This window comes from Canis lupus, chromosome 11 (assembly GCF_048164855.1).
Source record: "Canis lupus baileyi chromosome 11, mCanLup2.hap1, whole genome shotgun sequence".
Classification (NCBI taxonomy): Eukaryota; Metazoa; Chordata; class Mammalia; order Carnivora; family Canidae; genus Canis; species Canis lupus.
In genome coordinates this window covers 40,003,298-40,013,453 of record NC_132848.1, presented here as the reverse complement: position 1 = coordinate 40,013,453, position 10,156 = coordinate 40,003,298, and the positions used below count along the sequence as shown (strand labels likewise).

Sequence of the window (10,156 nt, the reverse complement as noted above, 5' to 3'; positions counted from 1 at the left end):
CACTTACCTGTATTGAAAGATATTTTCAGTAATGAAATACACACTGTCTCAGCATTAGCATGTGAACATTTGTAATTGATTTTTTTAAAAGATTTTATTTATTTATTCATGAGAGACACACACAGAGAGAGAGGTAGAGACATAGGCAGAGAGAGAAGCAGGCTCCATGCAGGGAGCCTGATGTAGGACTCGATCCCGGGACTCCAGGACCACGCCCTGGGCAGAAGGCAGGCACTGAACCACTGAGCCATCCAGGGATCCCCTGTAATTGATTTTTTAAAAAAGATTGTATTCATTTACTCATGAGAGACACAAAGAGAGGCAGAGACATAGGAAGAGGGAGGAGAAGCAGGCTCCATGCAGGAAGCCTTATGCGGGACTTGATCTGGGGACTCTGGGATCACACCCTGAGCCAAAGGCAGACACTCAGCTGCTAAGCCACCCAGGTGATCCTGTAATTGATTTTAATAGGAATACTTACATTGAACACCAGTTCAACCAATCATCTTTTCTTGTGAATACAGTTTTCACAATGGTATTCACAAGAAAGGATTCTATTATTCTTACTAATAGACTTGGATTATAGAAAACAACATTCAATCATTATTACACTTTGAATTTTGTCAATAAAATTCTTGTAAAAATGTCTTTTCTCTCAGAAATATAAATACCTATACCATTATCCTTACTTTGCCTCTTGATCTGCAAAACCTAAAGTATTTGCTAGCTGGTTCTTTAAAGAAAAATTCTGCCAACACTTGCCCCAGAAGAAGGGGAACTTTTACCACTCATCCCACTTAGAAAAGTGAAAAATTAGCCAAGCTCTCGTCGTGAACCAATTACTATCCCTGAACAATTACTGTTGCCAGCAGGATTAGGATCTATGACAGGATGGGCCTGGGCCACAGGCCAGTCCCTGCACCAGAGAGATAGGACATAGAGCTGAACAGCCCCCACTTAACTGCAGGGTGGAATGAGAAAAGAGAATGAGAAAGTGTTGGAAAATTGTCGTTGGGTGGTCTAAAAGGAGTGTATTAGTTTAAAAGTCATGGAAAAGCAGACTAGGACCACATTACAAGTGGCATTGATGTCATGACAGCCCATTTCCCAATACATATATTTTAGAAATAAGAACATTTTAGACATTACAATTTTTTAAGAATATTACTGGTTTTTGATCTGATGAGAGCTAGAGTTGACACCAGGAAGACTATAACACAGAGGTTTGGAAAATAACGGACGGGAGATAAAACACATGGAATCAAGAATGATAGATTCAACATATGGCTAAGAGTCCAAAAGGAGGGAATAGACAGAAAGGGATAGAATTAGTGTTTGAAGGATTCATGCCTTATAAGTTTTCTGAGTGGAAAGATATAATGAGTCCTCATATGTTAACAAACAAATCCATACCAAGACACTCCCGCTAGAGAAACTGCAAATTATCAAACTCAAAGAGAAGCTTCTAGAAGCTACCAAAGGAAAAGACATATCAACTTTAAAACAATAACAACTATATTATGAGTAAACATCTCAACTACCAAAAATAGAATCCAAAAGACAATGGGACAACTTCAAAGTACGAAGGGAAAAATAATCTCAACCATAAGTCGGTACACAGTTAAACTATCATTCAAGAGGGAAAGAAAGAGAAGCGAAGACATTTCTAACATACGAACACTGCGTTTGCTGCTTGTAGACAGACACCAAGATTAGTTTGAAAAAGGATAAACAGTTTGTCTAGGAGGAAAGAACACATTTTATTTTGGACACATTGAGATGTGTACCGGGCTGAAGATGTCCAGTAGAAAGATAAATATTTGTACCTGGGGCTCAGAAGAACTGAACTGAGAGTGATGTCAAAGTCATGGGCCCACAGTAATTGTTTCAGGGAGAAAAAAAGGAAGGCAAGTGACAGGAAGGAGTAGAGAGAGCAGAGAACAGAATGGTAGAAACCCAGAGAAGAATGAGTAGTAGGGCAGAAACTGTGGTCTGCAACGTGGGATGATTCTTCAGACAAGAAACATCAGAAGAGGTTTGGGATTCAAAGCATGAAGTTCATACTGGTAGAGTTATTCTTGAAACCAGATTCTCATGCAAACTTCCTGTTCTTTTTTTAAGATTTTATTTATGTATTCACGAGAGACACAGAGAGAGAGGGACAGAGACATAGGCAGAAGGAGAAGCCGGCTCCCTGCGGGAAGCCTGATTCGAGACTCTATCCCAGGACCCCAGGATCACTCCCTGAGCCAAAGGCAGATGCTCAACCACTGAGCCACCCAGGTGTCCCAAATAAAATATTTTTAAAAAGGGACTTAAAATGCTCATTTTGGATATTGGTAGAGGTCACCTAAGGGATTATAAATTGAAAAAAAAAGGAAGATATTTGGCACAGGTTTAATCATTAGCCATTAGCCTGAAGGTATGACCTTAACTTTAAACTACTGAATGTCACAGCACACAGGCTTTATAAAGATCAATTTAAAAAGGAATAGAGGGGATCCCTGGGGGGCGCAGCGGTTTGGCGCCTGCCTTTGGCTCAGGGCGCGATCCTGGAGACCCCGGATCGAATCCCACGTCAGGCTCCCGGTGCATGGAGCCTGCTTCTCTCTCTGCCTCTCTCTCTCTCTGTGACTATGGTAAATAAATAATAAAAAGATAAATAAAAAGGAATAGAGTGATTATTCAAGTTACGGAGAGATCGTGTACACGTTGCATGGAAAGTCAGCTAGCTCAGTGTGTCGGCTTAGCCCAGGGGACTCTAAGCATGGAGTCTACATGCAGCAGACTTTGATAGTGTAGCAACTAGCTCAGCAACTATCTGTATGTAGCCTTTCCCTCCTTGCTGCTAGTGTTCCCAAAAGATGAGGCCTGGCACAGGGACATTCTTAGTTACAAAGCAGATACTCTGTGTTGGCCACACTCTGAGCCCCTGACCTTGAAAGCTGAAGAACACATTCTTCTACATATTCTACTTGATGGGAATACAGAAGGGAGGACAGGATCTGTATGTTCTCAAGATAGTGATTACCAGTGGCATTCAGGGTATGCTTGTACAGACCAGCCTTCAGCACATACCATGCATTTAATTAATTATGAGAATGGATATTTGTGATTCGAGTGGAATTTCCATTGGCAGCATAATACAATGTTCAAAAAGTTCTCTATCTCTGGGTGTCTTGGTGGCATAGTTGGTTAAACAGCAGGGTCTTGGTTTCGGCTCAGGTCGTGATCTCAGGGTCTTAGGATGGAGCCCTATGTCAGGCTCCATAGTCAGCACAGAGACTCCTTAAGATTCTCTGCCCCTCTCCCACCTTCTCTAAAATAAATAAATAAACAAATCTTTTTAAAAAACGTTCTGTATCTTAACTTGGTCAAGAACTAAAAATTGTGTGCTTTAGAAAATTATTTTAGAGCCTCAAAATTAGCTCTGGTAATGAGAGATACTTACACAGCACCACATAAAGAGTCTGCATAAAACTGAAGAAATAAGAGCACGGAAAAAGTAATATTTCTACATTCGTGTATTATTGAACATAGTTTGTAACATGTATTACAGTTAAGTTAATAAGTTAAGTATTGCAAGTAAATATTTGATCAGATCTACATTTACACTGATCAAAGCTTCCATGCTCAAATTGTCTACAAAACAAAACAAAAGATTCTGGGTAAATATTGAAAGCATTGAACATAGGATCCAGTTCTTAACAGGTAGGAATAAGTGTTTTCCAGTTTTGGATTGAAATCTTACTTCATCAGGCCCACATACACCCTGGTCCTTAAAAAAAAAAAAAAAAAAAAAAAACAAGAATGGACACCTGCTTCTTGCCTTTCTGAGTCAGCGTCGTCTGTGGCTGCTGTCTAAAGCTTGAGGGCAGTAGTCTCATGCCTACTACTCACGCCTACTACTCACTACTGTGAGTTACCGTTTGCAGAGAGGATAGGGAGATGGTCAGCTTTTTAACAATCAGCAAGTAGGCTAAAAGCCTGTGTGATCACCTCCACCAGATAGCCTCCCAGGAGATGTCTGCAGGAAGAACTGGAGGAAACAAACAAATAAACAAGAAACCAAAAAGCAAAGAATGAGATTTTGCCTCTCTTCTCCAGGCCCTCTTCCCAGTGAGCGGAGGCCAGGCCCGGGTTGAATGTCTGAAGAGTGACGCTGGGGGCTGCGGGAGGACTCCTTGATCCTCTGTGCCACTCCTGTAGGACCACATGCGGATCTGGCATTCATGGGTCCTGTCCTAGCATTGTCTCACCGTGGTCTTGCGCTCAGAGGAGTAACCAATGGATACATTGTCATTGGAGAATTGTTGAAAAAGTGACAATTTGGGGAATATACTCAGGGGGTGCAGCCAGACTCCCCTTCCCACCTCATGCCTATAAGTCCCTTATTGAAGGGGCATGGTGGGTGCTGGAAGTGAGCTGCCAGGAGCCAGTGTTGGCTGTGAAGCAGGCTGTTTCACTCCAGACAATGAGGACGTACAAAATATCCGAGGGATTAAGCAGGGTGGAGAGCCAGCAAGCTGGGACGCTCACAAGCCACACAAGGAATCCAGCGATGGTCGCAACCACAGAGAATAAGGGGGAAGCTGGTAACAGAGCCAGAGAGGGCCAGACCCTTAGTACGTGTGTTATGGGGTACAGGGGTCAGTTCTGGGGTGCTTGCTCCTATTCCCTGCCGGTGTTGGAGGTTGCTTCTATGGGGCAAGCAGAGTCTCTGGAGGGTGCTGGCGGAGTGAGGCATATGCAAGAGTCAAGGACCTTCAGGGCTCTCGCAGATCTCACAGGAGAGCTTTTCACCTCCTTGGTCCCCGTCACTGGCAAGCCCCAGAGCTTCGGAACAGAGGATCTCACCGGTAATCGGCTAAGTCCAAGTTCAGAAGTAGATGGCTCTGGTGTGACTGGCAATTTTTGAAGTGCTGAATTCCAAGCTTCTGTAGAACTTGAAAGATTTCCAAGAAGAAAAAACAAAGCCCCGGGCGCTGAACTATTTCTGAGGAAAGGAGTGGGAAAAAAAAAAGAAGAGGCTTCCTTCACTCTATCCTTAAGGCTTCCCCTCTTTTGTCCTTTTATGAGAGGAAAGGGTGAACTGTCATTTGTATATCTGACGGGTAACATGGTCTCTCTGCTAGGGGGAGGTTTCTGATGAGCAGGCAATAAATTCCGGTGGGTAATGGGCGTGCCAGCTGTAGCTGTGAATGCTCAGTGAATACTTATTGACCAACTGACTCCAGGGAAGTGCATTAGACAGGTGAATTATGTTTTCAATTTGTTATTTTGAGAAGTTTGCATTAGCCATTAAAGAACATGATTCCTCTGGGGTGTGCTGAGTAATTAACTTCCCATCAGTGGAGAAAAAAGCAGCCGTCAGAGACACAACACAACGAAACATAAAGTCTGCTTTTGAAAATGGTTGTTATCAAGTTTAGAGGCAGACTCCTCACCTTTTAAATAGTCACCTTCATCACCTGTAAATCTGGCCATTATTGAAAGTCCAATTAATTTTAAGCACTCTAATTACACCGTTACATAATGATACCAGATTTTAAGAGTGAAAATGCAGAAGGCTTGCAAAAAAAAAAAAAAAGTGTTAATAGTCCATCTTTGATCCTTCCTTTCCCAGGAGGAGAGGTGAAACCTGTTTGAGATGGAAAGGAAGGCTTTGGAACTGTTTGGAAAAGATGGTCCATTACATAGCTGCTTTAATTAGCGTGTAAATTGCACATCAGTATATCTATTACCCTTCATGTGGGAGGACAGCCTAATAAAATATGCTCAGTCAAGTGGCTTTGCATAATATCTCCCTCTCTTCTTTCCTTTAGCCAAATGCAAATTATGTTCAGACTGGGCTACGGAAAATGTGTTTCAGAACTTAACTTAGGCTCACCTAGAAACAATTTTGCTATTTATTTATTTATTTATTTATTTATTTAAAGATTTGATTAATTTATTCATAAGAGAGAGAGAGAGGCAGAGACATAGGCAGAGGGAGAAGCAGGCTCCCCACGGAAAGCCTGATGCAGGACTCGATTCTGGAGCTCCAGGATCATGACCTGAGCCAAAGGCAGATGCTCAACCACTGAGCCACCCAGGTGCCCCCAATTTTGCTTTTTAAATTAAAAACAGCTACAGCTCTGTTAAAAAAAAAAAAAGCAGATAAGCTGTTAAGAACTTTACTGTGCATAGTGCAACACTTTCCTCAAGATTGGTTAGGAAAAACACTGTTTTCTTTAAGGATCGCTCATCATTTTAAAGCAATGTATAGCACTTTGATGAGCAAGCAGAAATCATGCATTTGTTGGTGAACTGTTCAAAGTGCTGCATGAAACGTCCCAAGTTGCCCACAATTATTCAGGAATTGGCATTAGAATTGCCTTCCAGTTGTTTGCTACTTAATATCCTAGACACAGTGGGGGATGTAGACAAAACAGCCTCCTCTCCAGGAATGTCTCATCTTATTGGACAGGCTCAATTGGAAAAGGCACAAAACCTCAACCGGAGGAAATTTATTCAGTGGAAACTAGGCATTTGAGAACGAGAGGGGGTCATTCTGAGTCATCCTGGAGAAGTGGTTAATCTGGAAGGATCAATCCTAGAAGTCTTTTCTTCAGGAGACGAGTTTTGAGTTGGTATTTTAAAAATGACAGGACACAATTTGGCTGAAAGAATAAGGGGAAGAAGGTGGAGTCACTATTCAAATGTGACACAAAGTTGTGAGGAGGTAGAGTGTATGTTGGTTTTATTTTTTTTAAGTATCTTTGTTTTAAAAATACCCTGCATTCCAAAGGGTAAGGACAAAGGCAAATAATTTTAGACTTTGAATCAAAAACTTTGAAATAATTGGAGTCAAGTCAGGAAGTCATCACCACCCTGGAGGAATTTGGTGTGCATGCTCAGTGAGCTTCCCACTGCTTTTTTCTGCACAGAAGCTGACACTCCCAAGCACGTTTTCTGGCAGTTGATGGTTTATCCCTACCCCTTTGTATTTTGGAGGCTCATAAAAATACCTCCCCCCATAGTTTTGTTGCAATTGTTTTCCATGGATTTCTTGTTTTGCTTTTTAGATTTGGAAAGATGTACTAACTATGCAGCAATGCCACTGCCACATTCCTAGGTCTGTCCCAAATGTGTGTCTGTGTGTTCTGATGATTTTTTAAAAACAACTTTATTGAGCTGTAATTTACATAGCATAAAACTGACCTACTTAAACTATATAATTCAATGATTTTAGTATATTCACAGACATGCACAACCATCACCACAAGTTTAGAACATTTTCATCGTCCCCCTCATACCCTTTGGCTACCAACCCCTATGACCACCCCTGCCCTCCAAACCTAGGCAACCACTAGTCTACTTTCTGTCTCTGGAGATTTCCGTATTCTGGACATTTTATATGAATGAAATAATATACTATGTAGTCTTCTGAGACTAGCATAATGTTCTCAAGCTTCATCCATGTTGTAGCATGTTGGAAAGTGTTTGACTCTATGGCCATACCACATTTTGTTTATCCATTTGTCAGTTGATGGCAATGTGGTGTTTCCATCTTTTGGTTATTACTAGTAACGCTGCTGCAGACATATGTGTACAGATTTTTCATTTCTTAAGGGAAAAGACCTGGGAATATATACCTACAAATGGAATTGCTGAGTCAAATGGTAACCTGATGTTTAATCCTTTGGTGAGATGCCAAACTTTTCTGAAGTAGCTGTACCATTTTCTATGTGCCGGCAGTGTATGAGGGATCCAATTTCCTCACATCCTGCCAACATTTATCATCTCACTTTTAGATTCTAGCCATTTGAGTGGGTGCAAAGTGGTATCTCATTGTCATTTTGATGCACATTTCTCTGATGACCAAATGATGTTGAGCATTTTTTCATGCACTTATTGGCCATTTCTACATCTTCCTTGGAAAAAAATGATAATTCAGATCTTTTGCCCATTTATTGAGTTATTTGTGGTGTGTTTTTTTAAATTACTGAGTTGTAAGGTTTTTTTAATGTATGTATATTCCGGATACAAGTTCCTTATCAAATACATGATTTTCAAATATTTTATCCTATTCCATGAGTTGCCTTTTTGCTTTTTTGATGGTGTCTTTTGAGACACCGAAGTTTAAATTTTGATGAAGTCTAATTTATCTTTTTTTCTTTTGTTCTTGTGTTCTTGCTGTCATATCTAAGAATCTTTTGCTAAATCCACAAAAATGAATGTTTATGCCCATGCTTTTTCTTTTTTTTTTTAATTTTTTATTTATTTATGATAGTCACACATAGAGAGAGAGAGAGAGAGAGAGAGAGAGAGAGGCAGAGACACAGGCAGAGGGAGAAGCAGGCTCCATGCACCGGGAGCCCGATGTGGGATTCGATCCAGGGTCTCCAGGATCACGCCCTGAGCCAAAGGCAGGCGCTAAACTACTGCGCCACCCAGGGATCCCTTTTTTTCTTTTTTAAGACTTTATTTATTTACTTGAGAGAGAGAGAGAGCAAGAGTAGGGTGAGGGGCAGAGGGAGAATCAGACTCCCCGCTGAGCAGGGAGCCTGATTTGGGCTTGATCCAGGGACTCCAGAATCATGACCTGAGCAGAAAGCAGACATACCCAACCATGCCCAACCAACTGAGCCATCCAGGCACTCCACCCATATTTTCTTCAAAGAGTTTTAGCTCTTACATTTAGGTCTTTGATCCATTTGGAGGTAATGTTGGCATATGGTATGAGGTAAGAATCCCACTTCATTCTTTTGCACATGGCTATCCAGTTGTCTCAGCACCTCTGTTGAAATACTATTCTTTCCCACATTGGATGATGGTCTCAGTACTTCATCAAAAATGAATGGACCACAGATGTATGGGTTTATTCCTGGACTCTCAATTCTATTCCATCAATCTGTGTGTTTATTCTTGTGCCAGAACCATACTATCTCAATTACTGTTGCTTTGTAGTAAGTATTGAAATTGAGGAGTGTTCGTCCTCTTCCTCATTCTTCTTTCTGAAGATTATTTTGACTATTCTGCATCCCTTGCAATGCCATGTGAATTTAAGAATCCAGTTATCAGTTTTAGCAAAGAAGTCAGCTGGGATTCTTATTGGAATTACATGTAATCTGCATATCAGTTTGGGGACTATTTCCATCTTAACAATAAGTCTTTCGATTCATGAATAGGGACTATTTTCCCAATTGTTCAGATCTTCTTTAATTGGTTTTACACTTTTCAGGGTAGTGTAAGTTCTGGACTTCTTTTAAAAAATTTATTTGTAGCTTTGTGCAGTGGCACTATCATAGCCAATGAAATTTATCCCAGGTGCAATTATTGCTAATTAAAAAATTTATCCATAAAGAGCTATTCTTTTTGATGTTATTACAAATGGAATTATTTTATTAATTTCATTTTTGAATTTTCCTTAACATTAAAAAATACTTCATATTATTGGGGTGCCTGGGTGGCTCGGTTGGTTAAGCAGGCGCTTAACCTTGGTCTCAGCTCAAGTCTTGATCTCAGGGTTGTGAGTTCAAGCCCCAAGTTGGAATCCATGCTGGGCATGGAGCCTACTTAAAAAAATGCTATTTATTGTTAAAATTTCAAACATATGTAAAAGATTCCTCATCACCTTCAGCAATTATCATCTAATGGCTGATCTTTTTTTCACTTTTATCCCATCCACTCTCTCCATCCTGAAATACTTTAAAGCAAATTTCAGGTATGGTATTCTTTGCTTTATAAGCACTTCAGAATATATCTTTAAAAGCTAAAGATCTTTAGACATCACTACATTATTATCATTATGCCTAAAATATTAACATTAATCTCTTGCTATCATCCTGTATCCAAGCAGTTATTACTTCTCTCTCTCTCTCTCTCCCTGAGTACTCAACCACTTCATCCTTGTGTGCATACATTTTTCTGCTTCACTTACACAATTAACTGAAACCTACTTAAAGTAAGATACTGTATTATATTCATCATTGTAACTAAATGTCTGTTGTGGGAAGGCATGATGCTTCACAGGATTTTCATTGACTTTCATTTGCTTAGAATTACCTCCTTGTAATATAGAATGAAAGACAACAATTCCGTAAGGCAACATCTGTTTCAACTTGACACATTTTGTGTTGGGAATTTTGTCAGATGAATTGTCCAAAATATA

At 40.3% G+C, this 10,156-nt stretch overlaps 1 non-coding gene across 1 annotated transcript; it reads left to right on the top strand.

Moving 5' to 3' along the window:
- The first annotated feature begins 9,267 nt into the window (after positions 1-9,267).
- On the top strand, positions 9,268-9,406 carry LOC140600559 (U4 spliceosomal RNA). The gene has a single exon (XR_012003759.1). It is a non-coding gene; the product is annotated as a U4 spliceosomal RNA (small nuclear RNA).
- The last annotated feature ends 750 nt before the right edge of the window (positions 9,407-10,156 follow it).